The sequence below is a fragment of the Mirounga angustirostris genome, unplaced genomic scaffold, assembly GCF_029215605.1.
Source record: "Mirounga angustirostris isolate CCGP_5_RB_7025 unplaced genomic scaffold, mMirAng1.0.hap1 SCAF_4, whole genome shotgun sequence".
In the NCBI taxonomy this organism is placed as follows: domain Eukaryota; kingdom Metazoa; phylum Chordata; class Mammalia; order Carnivora; family Phocidae; genus Mirounga; species Mirounga angustirostris.
Genome location: NW_026991712.1, coordinates 55,675,058 through 55,693,237, shown reverse-complemented (window position 1 = coordinate 55,693,237; position 18,180 = coordinate 55,675,058). Strand labels below are relative to the sequence as shown.

The 18,180-nt window shown below is 37.3% G+C and overlaps 1 long non-coding RNA gene across 2 annotated transcripts in view; it reads left to right on the top strand.

Annotated features, from left to right (window-relative positions):
• Positions 1-4,805: 4,805 nt before the first annotated feature.
• LOC123860529 (uncharacterized) overlaps positions 4,806-18,180 on the top strand; it is a 111,688-nt gene continuing 98,313 nt past the window's right edge. For both annotated transcript variants that reach the window (XR_010410633.1, XR_006794700.3), the window contains exon 1: positions 4,806-4,895. This is a non-coding gene — a long non-coding RNA (uncharacterized LOC123860529). The remainder of the gene's footprint in view (positions 4,896-18,180) is intronic.

The window sequence follows — 18,180 nt, the reverse complement described above, 5'->3', positions numbered from 1 at the left end:
CACCCCATGTTCATTTCAGCATCATTTACAAGAGCCAAGAGATGGAAGCAACCGAAATGTCTATTGATGGATGAATGGATAAAGAGAATGTGACATAAAAAATGGAATATTATTCAGCCATAAAAAAGGAGGAAGTCTTGTCATTTGGGACAACATAGATGACACTTGAGGGCATTATGCCAAGTGACATAACTAAGACAGAGAAAGACAAATACCCTACGATCTCACATATATGTGTAATCTAACACAAACTAATTAGAAAAAAACACACAAAGTTACAGATATAGAGAACAGGTTGGTGTTTGCCAGAGGCAGGAGGTGGAAGGTAAGCAAAATGAGAGAAGGTGGTCAAAGGTACAACTTTCCAGTTATAAAATCAATGAGTCCTGTGGATGTAATGTACAGCATGGTGACTGTAGCTAATAATACTGTACTATATATTTGAAAGTTACTGAGAGAAATAGATCTTAAAAGTTCTCATCATAAGAAAGAAATTTGCAACTCTGTGTGATGATGAATTTTAACAAGACTCATTGTGGTGATTATTTCACAATATGTACATATACCAAATCATTGGTTATATATCAAGTACATCTCAGTAAAAAATATTTGGGATTGTACAGTGGGGCAATAAACAAACCCCGAAAACCTCAGTAGCTTAGCATCACATAAGTTTTTTTCTCTCTTAGAAAGTCCAATACAGGTAGCCTCAGGCTTTCCTCCAGAGACACAGACTTGTAGATCCAAATTCATTTAATCTTGTGGGGCTTCCATCTTCAATACATGGCCTCTGAGGTCACTGTGGAACAACAATAACAAAAACCCTAAAAGCTTCGCATTCATAATACCAAAGAATGGGAACATGTGAGTCTCCTTTTTTAACATTGTGGTAAGTCATTACTTCTGCAAAGAATTTCAGAAATCAGAGATAAATTATGTGAAAGTAGAGACCCAGATATATGATCGCTGTTCAATATGATCGCTGTTCAAAGGTAAATTCACCATTTCCCCCACAACATAGAATCTGGATGGTGTGACCTACTGAACCAGTCTCAATGATGACCCCATTTTTCAGGTTGACAATTCAGTTGATTAAATCAAGATCCCAAATTTATGACAGGATATAGAGAATACATTTTATGATGGTGAAGAGATAAACAGCTTATAATCACAAATACCAGACAAAAAGTTATTTGATAGTTTTATTTAAGTGATAATAATTTTAAGGAAATATAAGAAATAGAAGCAAATTACAAATGGAGTAGAAAGGTATTCTTATTTTGAAACTTAGAAATAATTCACCCTTAAAAGGAAGATCTAAAAAACACTATTTTGGAATTAGACTTTTATAGATTTTTATTTATAGATACTGTTCTCCCTAAGAATGGAAACCTCTGTAGATTTTTGTTTATAAATCATTTTGCTTCTACCATCCTTTTAATATTTTATGGCAGCATGGTTAGGCTTCATCTCCTGAGAAAAGCAGAAGAGTATAAAACCTAAGAGTACTGACTCTCCACCCACATTCTGGATGAATAGAAAAATGGAGGTGGAAAATCAGCAAATTTGGAAGTCTGTTTTTTTTGAAATTGTTTTGCCTCAAAGTGAGACCAACCCTGCTACTAATTTCTCTGCCTTCTAAATTGATATATGGCATCGATCCTCACAAGGTTATAATATATCAGCAGCAGTTTATGAAAAGATGATAGAATCTCTCTTTCAGAATATTCATGTCCTTTTATTTACTCATTGCACAAGACATTCTTCATGTATTACTTTATTAGATGAACTTTAATCTGCTAGGTAATGAATAGCATTCCCTTCCATGGAATCCTGATCAGATACGTTGGGAAGATTAAATCTCTCACTGCGTATGGATTGGGAATTAGTCACAGTCATTTGAATATTTAAAATGTGTAAAATAAGTAGGGATTGGATTAACACTTCTTTACTCATTTATTTATAAATCATACATTTATTGAGCACTTATTCTGTGCCGGGCAGTTTGGTAGATGATGAACAGAAGAAGCAGTACTTGTGCTCTCAAAGAGCTTGCAGTTTATTAGAAAAATCATGATTAAAAAGTTTCAGAATAATGGAATCAACATTAATACAGAAATACCATACTGTAGGGATGGATACTTAAATGAGAGAACACTTACTTCTGCCCTGGAGAAGAACAGCTCAGAAAAATAGTACAGGGAAGAAACGATACAGTATATAATTTAAAATGCCAAATTAAAAGTTGGTTTAATTATGTGGGTTTATACTCTAGAATATGAGAAGTAGAAATAAAATAGATTTATAAACCAAAGATAATATTAAAATATCCCAAATCAAAGGGAATAAAAATAGTCTAAAAATTGCTATTGTGAGAATGCCTGAGTCATGGTCCTGAATTTAACTAAATAAGAAAATGTGTTTAATTTGAACGGCCAATCTGTGCAAGTTTATGAGTTTACATTTTGGACATTATAGAAAGCTGCTTCATAGTGAGGAAAATGGGCAAATATTTTTTTGATGTTATTCCACAGGCCTTTGTTCTTCTATCAATTTTGTTAAGATATCAGCATTTAGTCTTATTTTTCTCCTTTAAATAAGTTAATTTCCCCCCTTTTAGTTGTTCTTTTTTTTCTTTCTTTATTTTTTATTATTATGTTATATTAATCACCATACATTACATCATTAGTTTTTGATGTAGTGTTCCATGATTCATTGTTTGCGTATAACACCCAGTGCTCCAGGCAGAACGTGCCCTCTTTAATACCCATCACCAGGCTAACCCATCCCCCATCCCCCACCCCTCTAGAAACCTCAGTTTGTTTCACAGAATATTTTCTATTTGATTTATTTATAGAATGTTTAGTATGTTAGAGTTAAATACAATGTTATTTATTTATCTTGTTTTAATATTATAGAGATTCTTGATTATGTAGGTTGACATCATAAATAGTATTGTAAATTTTTTGATATTATTTATTTCCATAAAATTTCTGTCTTTTCTCTCTTTTCATTTTAAGATTCCAAATACACGCATGTTAGACATTTTCACAATACAAAGCCATATATTATATTGTTTATATTGTTTGGCCTATTTTCCATCATTTTGCCTTTCTGTGCTTCTGTCCATTATTTTCTAGTCCACTGATATTTTCTTCAGCTGTGTCTAATATGTTTTAAAGACCATCTATGGAATCGACTGTGATGTTCCTTTCAGCATCTAAAAATTTGTTGAAATCTCTTTGTTCACTGACAAAATAGATCCTGTACTCTTTATATAAGTTTTACTTCAATAAAAAATTTTATTAAAACTTAAGCCCTATGATATCTCATTTCCTTATGAAAAAAATTTCATTCATCACTGAAATAAATGGCAGTGTAAGACTTTGAAATTATATTTTCATAGGTAACTTGGTGGATTTTGTTGTAATAATATAGACAGCTTTTCTGCAATTCATTAGCATTTCTCAACTTTCCATTGTCATTATTTCAATAATCAGAAGTTTTATTTTTAACCTCCAAAGTTACATTGGACATTGTTGTATAAAATGTAACATCCTTTGCATTCTGTTTGTATGTTTGGTACCTGATACGTAAAATGTTCTTAGTAAATTTTAATGTTATCTGATAGTATAATATTGAAAAGTACTATTTTGTGTATTAAATTTGAAAGCTTAATAATGTAGATAAGCAACATTTCATATTTTTTAAATAATAACTTGAATGGATATGTCTCATTTACTTTTAGGATCTGTGCATATACATATATACATGCTTATATGCACACATAATATCTATATAATGAAGATATATAACGTTAACAGCAAATAGGATCCATAGGATAACTTTTTTCTTTCTGTCCTCTTAGTAAGGAGAATTTGCTATCATGTGATTTATGCACTGTTGCTCTGATCCAATCTAATGCTTTCCTACCATTTTATCATATGTATTTATTTCAACAAGTTTTCAATCTGAATAGTATGTTTGAAAAGCCATTCTATATAGTGATAGTAAGATAAAATCTAATTAAATTTGAAATCATATTCTCCTTCATTTACCATATTTTGTAACCATGGCACTTATTAGTCTGATGTATTTAGTCTGTATTGGTCCAAAACTTCAGGAATTCCCTCTGAAAGGAAATTCAGAACTGAACATGTTGCTAATTAAAACAAAACAAAACAGTTCTGAAAAATAATTTTTTGTGCCTCATTATTTCTTAGATGTTATAGAAAAATAAGTTACTTCTCTTCCTACTGCAGAGAGCTTACAATATGATTATGGAAATAAGACTAAGAGTGACAATAAAGTCAAAAAACTAGTTCCAATAGGATTAGAATCTAATCAGTTTCATTGTGTTTTAATTGTACTTCTATATTGGGAGAGCAAAATAGTAATACCAAGTCATATATTATAAGTATTAAATATGTCTGTGAAGAAGTTCTGGGATTTAAACATAGATCTTGCATTTCAAAAGGCAGTGAGGAATTTATAATCTCTGAAATCATATAAATCATAAAGATAAGACTGGAAGGGGACAGAAAGTGGAAGATAAAATAAATAGTCTAGTTTTCTCATAGTTTATCATCAGTATTCATTTTATGATCAAGTATCAAAGTGATAAAAGTATAAAAATGAGAATGATTATTTAAAGATATAAAGGTAGATACTAAATAAAATAATAGAGTTGAAATCATCGAATAGGTATTTTGCTCGCTTCTCTTTCTTGATACTTACAAGGAAAACTCTCTCCTTCCCAAGACCAAGCTTATGGCCAAAAGGATGTCAACAGAAATGACTGCTGTCACTTCCGGACTGACATACTTTGTTCCTGATGAAGACTCTTCCATGATTTCATTTCCTGCAGAATGGACCATAGAGCATTGTGTTGAGAGGTAGGCGTCATGAGACTGAAGCAGCCTGGGATTCTGAGTTGCCACATAGTGAACAGCTGCTTTGGAGAGATGCCCAAACTGTAGGGAACTTTGAACAAGAACTAAACTTTGTTGTGATGAGTCACTGCAAGGTTGTGTTCTTCTATACCATAGTATAACCTAATCTTTTCTGATTGACACAAAATAAGCAGTGGTTGGGGCCGAGTAGAAGAAATCTACTGAGCCTGTCTGAAGATTTAGGTAACTAAGTACATTGCTAGAAGTAATAGTCATAAGGAAGACCCCTAGAAAATGTATTAACGTTCCATATTGTCAGGAAAACAACACAAACTTCCATAAAAGAAAACAAGCATTGCTTATATAGTGAAATATTAAAAAGAAGCAATGGGAAAAAATAAATAATATAATTAACCAGGCATATATATCATTTAAATAAATGTATATGGGCTTACTCAACCATTTAAAATAAAAGACTCTCTATTAGAAGAAAGAACAAAATCTAATAATGGATTGTATACAAAATATGCACATTACAAAATAACCCAGAAAAGCCAAATATAAAAAAGATAAAGTCATTCCAGGAATATGCAAATGAACAAAACCCAAAAGGTCAGGTTAGTAATTTAAAATCAAAAGAACTTAAATTTGGGCAAAATAATTAAATGAAAAAAATAACAAATAATATAATTTATAATGAAGATTAAGTGAAGATTATAATGAAGATTAAAGAGACTACTCATTCACAAAGTAATATAGTCATGGAACCATAGAGTCATCAGGAAACCCAAGGAAAAATAGAAACACGTTTATAACAGAAAAGTTAAGTTTTTCTTTTTCTTTTGTTAATTGATAAAACAAAAATAAATATGCATACAATCTAAATAATATTATCAATATGTAGTATAATTTTTAAGTTTTTGTACACTGATAATAAAAAATACTCCTCTTAAAAATGTCAAAATTTGGCCATGCATAATATTACAAAACACTTAAATCAGCTTTGAAAAGCCAAACTAATGAAGCCTACACCCTTTGATTTAACTTAAGAAAACACAAATTAGGGGCGCCTGGGTGGCTCAGTCATTAAGCGTCTGCCTTCGGCTCAGGTCATGATCCCAGGGTCCTGGGATCGAGCCCCACATCGGGCTCCCTGCTCTGCGGGAAGCCTGCTTCTCCCTCTCCCACTTCCCCTGCTTGTGTTCCTGCTCTCGCTATGTCTCTCTCTGTCAAATAAATAAAATCTTAAAAAAAAAAAAAAAGAAAACACAAATTATATAGGAAGATATGAAAAGTAATAATGTGCAAACCAAAAAGCTATATATACATATACATTTAGCGATTTTGAGATGCAAGTGTCATAAAATTAACCCATTTCAAGTATACAATTTCAATGCTTTTTAGTAACCTTATCGACTGATATAATAACTACTATAAATTAGTTTGAGAACATTTTTATATCTCCCCAAAAAAGATTCAAGCCCACTTATAATCCATCCTCATTCCCATCCCCATGCCTGTCTCCAGTCCTGGTATCCACTAATCTACTTTTTGTCTCTATGAAATTATCTTTGTTGGACATTTTATATAAAAGGAACCATACAATATGTAGTCTCTTGTGTCTAATTTCTTACACTTAGAGCAATGTTTGCTGAAGTTAATCCATATTGTAGTATGGCTTGTAGTTCTTTCCTTTTTATTGCTGAGTGGTATTCTATTAGACAGATATACCACATTTTGACTATCAATTGATGGACATTTAGGTTGTTTTCACTTTTTGGCTATTATGAATAATGCTGCTGTGAACATTCATGCACAAATCTTTATGTGGGGTTATGTTTTTATATATCCTAGGAGTACCGGGTCCTATGGTTATTTATGTTTAACTTTTTTTGAGAAACTGCCAAACTGTTTCCAAAGTGGCCATACTATCTTACATTCTCCCAGAAATGTATGAAATGTTTTATCTCTCCACATTGTCTCCAGTGTTTGTTATTATTAGTCCTATTTCTGAAAGCTCATCTAGTTGGTAAGAAATAGTACCTCATTGTAGTTTTAATTTACATTTCTTGGCTTATCATCTTGTCATGTACTTATTAGTTCTGATGTGTGCTTTTGTTCAACACCACCAAGCATTTAATCCTGATATTATCTACCTGGAGATAGCATCAGATGTCACAGGTTAAGGGCTCAGTTCGATAAGTCAACCCCCTGCCCCCACTTCAGAGGTCAAATGCAAGTCTGGGTTGTCACCTGTGCTCCTGACCAACCAGCTGTAGATAGGATGTTCCCCTCCTCAGGTTCTAATTTGCTAGAGCCGCTCACAGAACTCAGAGAAATATTTTACTTACTAGATTACTGGTTTGTAAAGAGATATAATTTAGGAACAGCTAGATGAAAGAGATGCATAGAATAAGTTACAGTAAAAGGGTTGAAAGAGGACTTCTGCTGCATTCATTGGGTTGTTCTTTCCAGCTGGTCTCTTGGCTTAGGCGGAAGTCCCTGAGGGCAAAGCATCCCTGGATGGGAACAAAACTACCCCTCAAGCAATAAGGACTGCCCTGAGCCAGCAAGATTTGCCCCTGACTGACTCCATGACAGTGATCAATTTGACCTTTTCTTTTTTTTTTTAATTTTATTATGTTATGTTAGTCACCATACAATACATCATTAGTTTTTGATGTAGTGATCCACGATCCATTGTTTTCGTATAACACCCAGTGCTCCATGCAGTATGTGCCCTCCTTAATACCCATCACCGGGCTAACCAATCCCCCCTCCCCCCTCCCCTCTAAAACCCTATTTGTTTCTCAGAGTCCATAGTCTCTCATGGTTCATCTCTCCCTCCAATTCCCCCCCCCCCATTTTTCCCTTCCTTCTCCTAGTGTCCTCCATGCTATTCCTTATGTTCCACAAATAAGTGAAACCATATGATAATTGACTTTCTCTGCTTGACTTATTTCACTTAGCATGATCTCCTCCAGTCCCATCCATGTTGATGGAAGAGTTGGGTATTCATCCTTTCTGATGGCTGAGTAATATTCCATTGTATATATGGACCACATCTTCTTTATCCATTCATCTGTTGAAGGGCATCTCGGCTCTTTCCACAGTTTGGCTATTGTGGACATTGCTGCTATGAACATCGGGGTGCATACGGCCCTTCTTTTCACTACATCTGTGTCTTTGGGGTAAATACCCAGGAGTGCAATTGCTGGGTCATAGGGTAGCTCTATTTTTAAATTTTCTAGGAACCTCCACACTGTTTTCCAAAGTGGCTGTACCAACTTGCATTCCCACCAACAGTGTAAGAGGGTTCCCCTTTCTCCACAACCTCTCCAACATTTGTTGTTTCTTTCCCTGTCCATTTTGGCCATTCTAACTGGTGTAAGGTGGTATCTCAGTGTGGTTTTGATTTGGATTTCCCTGATGGCTAATGATGATGAACATTTTTTCATGTGTCTGTTAGCCATTTGTATGTCTTCTTCAGAGAAGTCTATTCATCTCTTCTGCCCACTTTTTGACTTGATTATTTGTTTTTTGGGTGTTGAGTTTGAGAAGTTCTTTATAGATTTTGGATACCAGCCCTTTATCTGTAGTGTCATTTGCAAATATCTTCTCCCATTCTGTGGGTTGCCTCTTTGTTTTGTTGACTGTTTCCTTTGCTGTGCAGGTTGCCTCTTTGTTTTGTTGACTGTTTCCTTTGCTGTGCAGAAGCTTTTTATCTTGATGAAGGCCCCAAAATTCATTTTTGCTTTTGTTTCACTAGCTTTTGGAGATGTATCTTGAAAGAAGTTGCTGTGGCCAATGTCAAAGAGGTTACGGCCTATGTTCTCCTCTAGGATTTTGATGGATTCCTGTCTCACATTGAGGTCTTTCATCCACTTTGAGTTTATCTTTGTGAATGATGTTAGAGAATGGTCCAGTTTCATTCTTCTGCATGTGGCTGTCCAATGTTCCCAGCACCATTTATTGAAGAGACTGTCTTTTTTCCATTGCATGTTTTTTCCTGCTTTGTCAAAGATTATTTGACCATAGAGTTGAGGGTCCATATCTGGGCACTTTATTCTGTTCCATTGGTCTGTATGTCTGTTTTTGTGCCAGTACCATGCTGTCTTGGTGATCACCGCTTTGTAATATAGCTTGAAATCGGGCAACGTGATGCCCCCAGCTTTGTTTTTCTTTTTCAACATCTCCTTGGCGATTCGGGGTCTTTTCTGGTTCCATACAAATTTTAGGATTGTCTGTTCCAGCACTTTGAAAAATGTCATTGGAATTTTGATGGGGATGGCATTGAAGGTATAGATTGCTCTGGGTAGCACAGACATTTTAACAATGTTTATTCTTCCAATCCATGAGCATGGAATATTTTTCCATCTTTTTGTGTCTTTTTCAATTTCTTTCATGAGTGTTTTGTAGTTCCTAGAGTATAGATCCTTTACCTCTTTGGTTAGGTTTATTCCGAGGTATCTTATGGTTTTTGGTGCTATTGTAAATGGAATCGTTTCTTTAATTTCTCTTTCAACAGTTGCGTTGTTAGTGTATAAGAAAGCAACTGATTTCTGTGCATTGATTTTGTATCCTGCCACATTACTGAATTGCTGGATGAGTTCTAGTAATTTGGGGGTGGAGTCTTTTGGGTTTTCCACATAAAGTATCATGTCGTCTGGAAAAGAGAGAGTTTGACTTCTTCTTTGCCAATTTGAATACCTTTTATTACTTTGTCTGATTGCTGTTGCTAGGACTTCTAGTACTATGTTGAACAACAGTGGTGAGATTGGGCACCCTTGATGTGTTCCTGATCTTAATGGAAAGGCTCTCAGCTTTTCCCCATTGAGGATGATATTCGCTGTGGGTTTTTCATAGATGGATTTTATGAGCTTGAGGAATGTTCCCTCTATCCCTATACTCTGGAGAGTTTTAATCAGGAAAGGATGTTGTATTTTGTCAAATGCTTTTTCTGCATCAATTGAGAGTACCATATGGTTCTTCTCTCTCCTCTTATTAACGTGTTCTATCACATTGATTTGCGAATGTTGAACCACCTTGCATCCCGGGGATAAATCCCACTTGGTCGTGGTGGATGATCCTTTTAATGTATTGTTGGATCCTATTAGCTAGGATTTTGTTGAGGATTTTGGAATCCATATTCATCAGGGATAACAGTCTGAAATTCTCCTTTTTGATGGGGTCTTTGCCTGGTTTGGGGATTAAGGTAATGCTAGCCTCATAGAATGAGTTTGGAAGTTTTCCTTTTGTTTCTATTTTTTGAAACAGAATGAGTATCCTGTTGTTTTAGGGTGGAATGTTCTATAAATATCTATGAGGTCCATCTGGTCCAATGTATCATTCAAAGCTCTTGTTTCCTTGTTGATTTTCTGCTTAGATGATCTGTCCATTGCTGAGAGTGGAGTATTGAGGTCTCCTACAATTAACGTATTGTTATCAATATGACTCTTTATTTTGGTTAACAGTTGGCTTATGTAGATGGCTGCTCCCATGTTGGGGGCATAGATATTTACAATTGTTAGATCTTCTTGTTGGATAGACCCTTTAAGAATGATATAGTGTCCTTCTGAGTCTCTTATTACAGACTTTAGTTTAAAATCTAATTTGTCTGAAATAAGAATTGCTACCCCAGCTTTCTTTTGAAGTCCGCTGGCATGGAAGATAGATCTCCATCCCTTCACTTTCAGTCTGGATGTATCTTTATGTTCAGAATGAATCTCTTGTAGACAGCATATGGACGGGTCCTGTCTTTTTATCCAATCTGCAACCCTGTGCCGTTTTGTGGGAGCATTTAGGCCATTCACGTTGAGAGTGATTATTGAAAGATATGAATTAATTGTCATCATGTTGCCTGTGAAGACGTTGTTTTTATAGATTGTCCCTGTAAATTTCTGTTGTAGATCACTCTTGGGGTCTTTCTCCTTTTATAGAACCCCCCTTAATATTTCTTGCAGGGCCGGCTTAGTGGTCACATATTCTTTCAACTTCTGCCAGTTGTGGAAGCTCTGTATCTCTCCATCCATTCTAAATGAAAGCCTTGCCAGATAAAGTATTCTTGGCTGCATGTTCTTCTTATTTAGTACCCTGAATATGTCTTGCCAGGCCTTTCTGGCTTGCCAGGTCTCTGTGGATAGGTCTGACATTATTCTGATATTCCTCCCTCTGTACGTAAGGAATCTCTTCCCCCTAACTGCCCTTAAGATGGTTTCCTTGGTTCTAAGATTTGCAAGTTTTACTATTACATGCCAGGGTGTTGGCCTGTTTTCCTTGATCTTGGGAGGGGTCCTCTCTGCCTCTAGGACTCGAATGTTTGTTTCATTCCCCAGATTAGGGAAGTTCTCAGCTACGATTTGCTCAAATACATCTTCTAGCCCTCTCTCTCTCTCTCCACGCCCTCAGGGATTCCAATGATTCTGACATTGGAATGCCTCATGGTGTCACTTATTTCTCTGATTCTATTTTCATGGTATCCCTGGCCTCCTCTTTCCCCTTTTTATCTATTATATTGTCTTCCAGGTCGCTTATTCTCTCTTCTGTCTCAGTTACCCTAGCTGTTAGATTATCTAGATTGGATTGGATCTCATTGATAGCATTTTTAAGTTCTGCCAATTCCCCTTTTATTTCTGCCCTTAGAGTGTATGTTGCCATTAATTGATTTCTCCATTCTAGCCATTGTCTTCACAATTGCTAGCCTGAATTCCATCTCCAACATCTTGGTTATATCTGCATCCATTTGTAAATCTGCAGCATAAGTCATAATCTCTGAGTCTTTCCTGTTTTGGGGGCACTCCTCCTCCTAGTCATTCTATTAATGGGTGTTTGAGGGAATGTATAGAGTCCAAATTATTGACCAGAACCCAAGCAAGATGCACCTGTTTTCTTGGGACCTTAGGGTTGCTGGCCTCTTGTTTTCCCAGCCTGTCTTCTGCGGGAGGGCCCTGCTGCGCTGTTACTCAGCAACCCTGTTTGGGCAGAGTTGCTCTGCACCCCTGTGGCAGGGGATGGGCTCAGTGGGAATCAGTCTTTGGGGCTTTTGTTCTCTGGCGCCTTTCCCTGGAGGCTTTCCACGTCTCTTCCGCGAGTCAGAGCAGAAGAGACCGTTTCCAACCCTCTGCCTCAGAGCAGACAGACCTCAGTCTGTTCTTCAGTGAGCTCTCCAGGCCACACCATCTCTGTTTCTGCCCGTGCTGCTATAAACTGCAGCGTCCTGGGTTGTGCACCCCTCCGCAGCGCTCCCAGTCCTGCCTCCAGGTTGGGACACATCTCTGCCCTTTGTGCTTCTAAAACCACCAGCCACTCCCAGTTTGCGCATGTGCGCGCAACTCCGCCACTTGGGGTCCTGTCCCAGGGACTGCAGTTCACGTGCCCGCGACTCCGCTGCTCGGGGTTTCCACCCTGGAGGTTGCAGTTCACCGGCGGGAGCCGGTGCACCGGGTTTCCTTCTCGGAGGCTGCAGTTCACATGCGCGCGACCCTCGCTCCAGGTTTCTGTCCGGGCAGCTGAGGTTCATGTGCGCGTGACCCTGCCGCTCTGGTTTTCCACCCCGGGGGGCTGCCCTAAAGTCCTTTCCTGATGCTACGGGTCTGCGGGTCTGTGCCCCCGTCCGCAGCATGCGAGGCTGTCACTCACCGGCAGTGTAGGATCCCCATGTCCAGGCTCCCTCCCGCTGCCATTTATCCTCCGATATCTGCCGCAGAATCAGGGCTCCCCGCTTCATACCTCAAAACCAACCACCTGCGATATTCTGTTTGTAGAGATCCAGATCTTCTTACATCTCAGGCTGGTTTCGTGGGTGCTCAGAGTGGTCTGGTAGATATCCAGCTTAATTCCGGGGACCAGTTGAAATAGGGTCCCCTACTCCTCCGCCATCTTTCCCCCCCGCAATTTGACCTTTTCTGTCTTATCTGCACAGACCCATCCACCTGTTCCCTACATTTTCCTTATATAAAACCGGAGGTATAGTCAGCATTTTGGAGACAGTCTTTGAGATGGCAGTCTGCTGTTTTCCCAGTGTTGACCTCACTGAAATAAATTCCTTTCTTGTTTCACCACCACTCATTTTTCTATCATTGGATTTCATCAGTGATGAGGGGCCAAATCGGGTCTTTTTCGTACACCTGGAACCAGGTGCTCTTGCAACCCTGCACCCCAGCTTCCATGTTCTCTGGGTGCCCCACTCTCTCACATCTCTACGTGTTCATCAACCTAGAAGCTCTGAAAACCCCATTCTATTGGGTTTTTATAGCAGCTTCATTACGTAGGCATAGCTGATTAAATCATTGACCATTGGTGATTGAACTTGATGTCCAGCCCCTCCCTCCCCTCTCCGGTGGGGAATGAGCCTGAAAGTCCAACCCACTAATCACGTGATTGGTTCCCCTGGCAACCAATCTCTATCCTTAGGTTACCTAGGGCTTTCTAAAAGTCACCTCATTAACATAACAAAAGACACTTTTATTGCTCTCTTAGGAAATTCCAAGGATTTTAGGAGCTCTGTGCCAGGAACAGGGAGTAAGAACAAATACATATTTCTTATTATAAATCACAATACTGCATTACTTAATAATGTATCTTCTTTGGTGAAATGTTTGTGAATATTTTTTGAGATTTTAAATACATGTATATAACTGTATATGCTATATACACTATATAATGTATACAAATAGTATGTGTAACAATTATTTGCATATGTATGTGTATATAACACATGGAAAATAATTAAAATCTCCCTCTCTAAACTTATAGAATAAAGCCAAAGCTTTTTAGGAAGAAAACTCATGGTCTAAGATACTTGTATCAATGGAAAGAAAAAAGTGAAAATAGATGAGTAATTATCCAACTCAATAAATTAGAAATTACAAAATTAATATAAGAAAAGCTGAAAAAAGGGGCGCCTGGGTGGCTCAGTTGGTTAAGCGACTGCCTTCGGCTCAGGTCATGATCCTGGAGTCCCGGGATCGAGTCCCGCATGGGGCTCCCTGCTCGGCAGGGAGTCTGCTTCTCCCTCTGACCTTCCTCCCTCTCGTGCTCTCTGTCTCTCATTCTCTCTCTCTCAAATAAATAAATAAAATCTTAAAAAAAAAAAAAAAGAGAGAGAAATCCAGACCAATCTCACCCGGGAATACCAATTTAGAAAAACATTAAATGAAATTTAGCAAACATTATTCAGAAGCATATTAATCAAGACTGGGTTTTATTCCACATATGCACCTGTCCTGCTATCTCCCTCACCGTGACTGTTCCTAAGGACCAACATCCACAACATTTTGGCATTTAAATCCTATTTATTGGGGGCGCCTGGGTGGCTCAGTCATTAAGCATCTGCCTTCTGCTCAGGTCATGATCCCAGGGTCCTGGGATTGAGCCCCGCTCGGGCTCCCTGCTCAGGGGGAAGCCTGCTTCTCCCTCTCCCACTCCCCCTGCTTGTGTTCCCTTCTCTAGCTGTCTCTCTCTCTGTCAAATAAATAAATAACATCTTTAAAAAATAAAATAAAATAAAAATAAATAAATAAATAAATAAATAAATAAATAAATAAATCATATTTATTGATATTTGATGTTTATTCATTGCTAGTCATGGAGTGTTTAAAATACCCTAAAATACCCAGGTAACAGTGTCTTGAATCACTGTCTGTCTTCAGTAAATGACTTCATGGTAACTGTTGATTCTCTGATTCTTTTGAGAAGTCTCAAGACTGTCCAGTGCTATGTCCTTTGCATTTTATATTACAGTTCACCTCAGCCTTGTTTTGTGTTTGTGAGAAGGGATAGACATTTTCCTGGAGCAGAAATAATTGTTATGTCCTTCAGTTCTATACTAAGTATTTATTTTTGTATACAATGTATTTAACCAGTTAGATATAAAGTGGTAGTTTTGCATTAAACATAAACTCAAAACATCAATATAATATTTAAATGTAACATTTTTTTTCAAATGTTAAGAGTAAACAGACCAAAAAAACCAAACCAAAACAAAACAAACAAACACAAAACCCCAAAAAACAAACCCTGATTCAATGAGCTGTCATCTCCAGAATAGGATATATTAACACTAGTACATCTAGAGCAGAAAACTGCCAATCTTCATCTTACCTTAATCTATAACACTTCTATATCTCTCTTTCTATAGGGCTATTACCTAACTATTTCCTTGAATTTCCTTCCTACTTTCACATAAGAGTTAAAAAGCGGTTCAGGATAAGCTATACATTCAGATTCCTTTCAGAGGGCAATGGACAGCATCTGATTGTCTTATGAATGGAGGTAAATGCCTGTCCTGCTCGGGAGAAAAATACCACAGCATCGGACCAATATATCATGGTGTAATAAGAATGTAATAATAATGTATGGCTTTTATATGCATTTTCTGTTCTTATTGAAAGAAGCATGAGACTAGAATAGATGCTGTGGAAGGGCACTAAAAACACGGTAGTTCTCTCTGGGCCTTGCCTGGACTAGCCGAAAGAGGCCTAGAGGACATGGAAGCCAAGGTGTTGGGCAAGTACCTCATTAAAGACGGGCTGCCCAGAGAGACGGAAGGACACTGCAGCTTTCGAGCAGTGAAGCTGCCAGTCCAGATTTACAGGAATTCACATACCTGAGGTCTGGAACAGTCAAGCCAGCTTGAGGCCATCTACCACCCTAGCAGTTAGTGGCCGCAGGGGCTGTTTGAACCCTAGATTTCCTGGAGAGAGTACAATACCAGAGTGACTACATCACAGAGCTTCTGACCCTGAGATCCAATAAGTAGATGTTCATAAAGCAAGGATCAAGAGGTTTGGTTCTCCCTGGGCATTTGGCTCTGAGGGTGAACAGGCATTCATTAGAGAGATAAGGCTCAAGTTTGAGAGATCGGTCTTAAGTATCAGCAAGAGCCCCTCTGAGGCCTCTTAAAGCGAAACAGCAGGCCACCCACCACAGTGGAGAGGGCTCAGAGAGGGCACAGCTGCGGCCGTCGTAGAAGGCTAGGACCAAGGAAGAATAGTATTGTAAATCTGAGTGATTCCAAGAAAAGAAAAATGTCCTAGGGGAGACAGTGTTAAACACTCGTTCTTCCTATTCCTAAATAGACGATTTGCTTGTTTTTGACGGATTTGAGCAATATTTCATTTCTAGCATCTCTAAAGAATTAGTGTGCAAATCTTAAAGTTTATATTTTGAAAAACTTGAGAGCTAGAAAGGACTGTAGAGATAATGTATTCCATCACATACCCACAAAAACCACTTCCAAATGAGAAATGTGACACTCTGGGAGATTTTCTAACTTGCCTAGAGTCATGAGTGGTAATGAAAGAATTATTACTCACATTGCTGATTCCTACCACAAACTTAGTTTCATTATTATGCAATATAGAATCTTTCTGCTAATAAAGAGTTAATTTGCTAAATAAAATTTTGTTTATTTCCATTTTTTAAAACATTAACAACTAATGGTTTGCTAATTTAAGCTGGCAAGAACACACATTCTTTAAAGAATAAAAGAAAAAGCTGCTTATGAATACAGATCATAGATACTGACACCTTCTCTATGATTATATAAAGTATATATAATGCCACTATATATGCATTGCATATTTAGGGATCTATCTATATCTACCTATATAGATAAATGGATAGAAAGATATACAGATAGATATGGATATATGTAGCTTTATATGTAAACAAATATATGTAGGAATATATATATATATATATATATATATAGGGATATATATATATACACACACATATATACATATAGGTCTTCCTTGAAGATATAATTTGTGGATATATAATTAGCCCTATTTCTTTGGAGCTGCTCAGCTAAAGCTACCTTTACTTACTGGCTCAGCAGTTCTAAACCCATGCAGAAAAATGGTGCTGTAAAAATCATACTACACTGGAAGTGAGATCAAACACTGCTTGGTGTAAACCTTTTGGATCTAAAAGTCTCAGGTTATCTTTTATGTCTACGATGAAAATCTTGTTCCCTGCCTGCTTATGGGTGAATCCATTCATATTATTAAACAAATCAACTTTTTCAAGAAATATATGTGTACATAGATACAGATAGGGAGTGAAATCCTTTTCTAGGAACATGAGAAAAGGAATGCCATTGATCTTTTTTTAACTCAAGTTTTTTTTTGTTTGTTTTTTGTTTTTTAAGATTTTATTTATTTATTTGACACAGTGGGAGAGAGTGAGAGAAAACACAAGCAGGGGGAGCAGTAGAGGGAGAGGGAGACGCAGACTCCCCACTGAGCAGGGAGCCTGATGTGGGGCTGGATCCCAGGACCCCAGGATCATGACCTGAGCTGAAGGCAGATGCTTAACCAACTGAGCGTAACCAACTGAGCCACCCAGCACCCCCCTCCATTTGATTCTTGATAGGAGGTGAGAATTCTCACAGAGGGCACAGAATTTGCAATTTTCTGGACCGGTCAAAGACATAATATAGGGTTATATATCCCCCTACTCAGCATGATGGTTGAGAAAATGGCAACTCTACTTTCCACACTGATTTTCTGACAAAGAATACTTTATTATATAAAAACAACTTGGAAAATATAAGACTGGTAAATTGCATTGTTTCCTTATATATGTCACCCAGGAGTTGAGCAATTTGAACGTTTGTCTCAACTACTTAGCATTCCTATTAGGCATTCCTTTTATTTTTATTTTATTTTCAGAACACTTAACATAAGATCTTAGCATAATTTTTTTTTTTTTTTCCTTTGAGAGAGAGAGAGAGGGAAGGGCAGAAGGAGAGGGAGAGAGAGAATTCTAAGCAGGCTCAACTCCCAGCATGGAGCCTGATGCAGGGTTCAGTCTCACAGCCCTGAGATCATGACCTGAGCCAAAATTAAGAGTTGGACACTTAACTAACTGAGTCACCCAGGCATCCCAGCATAATGCTCTTTTGATGTATTAATTCATTCTTTGCTTACATTACTCTTTTTATATTTCAATTTTTTTGTTTTATTAATTCTTTTTCTTCTTAGACTTTGGAACAACACAGTGCTTGGCATGTAATGTATAAAGTAAGACAGAATATGTGTTGAATACAAAATATATAATTACTAAAGTACATTACTTAGTGAATATGAAATTAAGCAAGTTAGAAATGAAGCAAGTTTTTTAACTTATTTTCTATTTAGAAATCACTCTTTTTTCTAGGCCTTATCTATGATCAGAAATCTGGGACTAGGTCACAATAAAATCACTTTCTGTGGTTCTTAATCCTACAACTTCACCCAATGTCCTGATGGAAAAATATAATAATAAAATAACCAAGGAATAT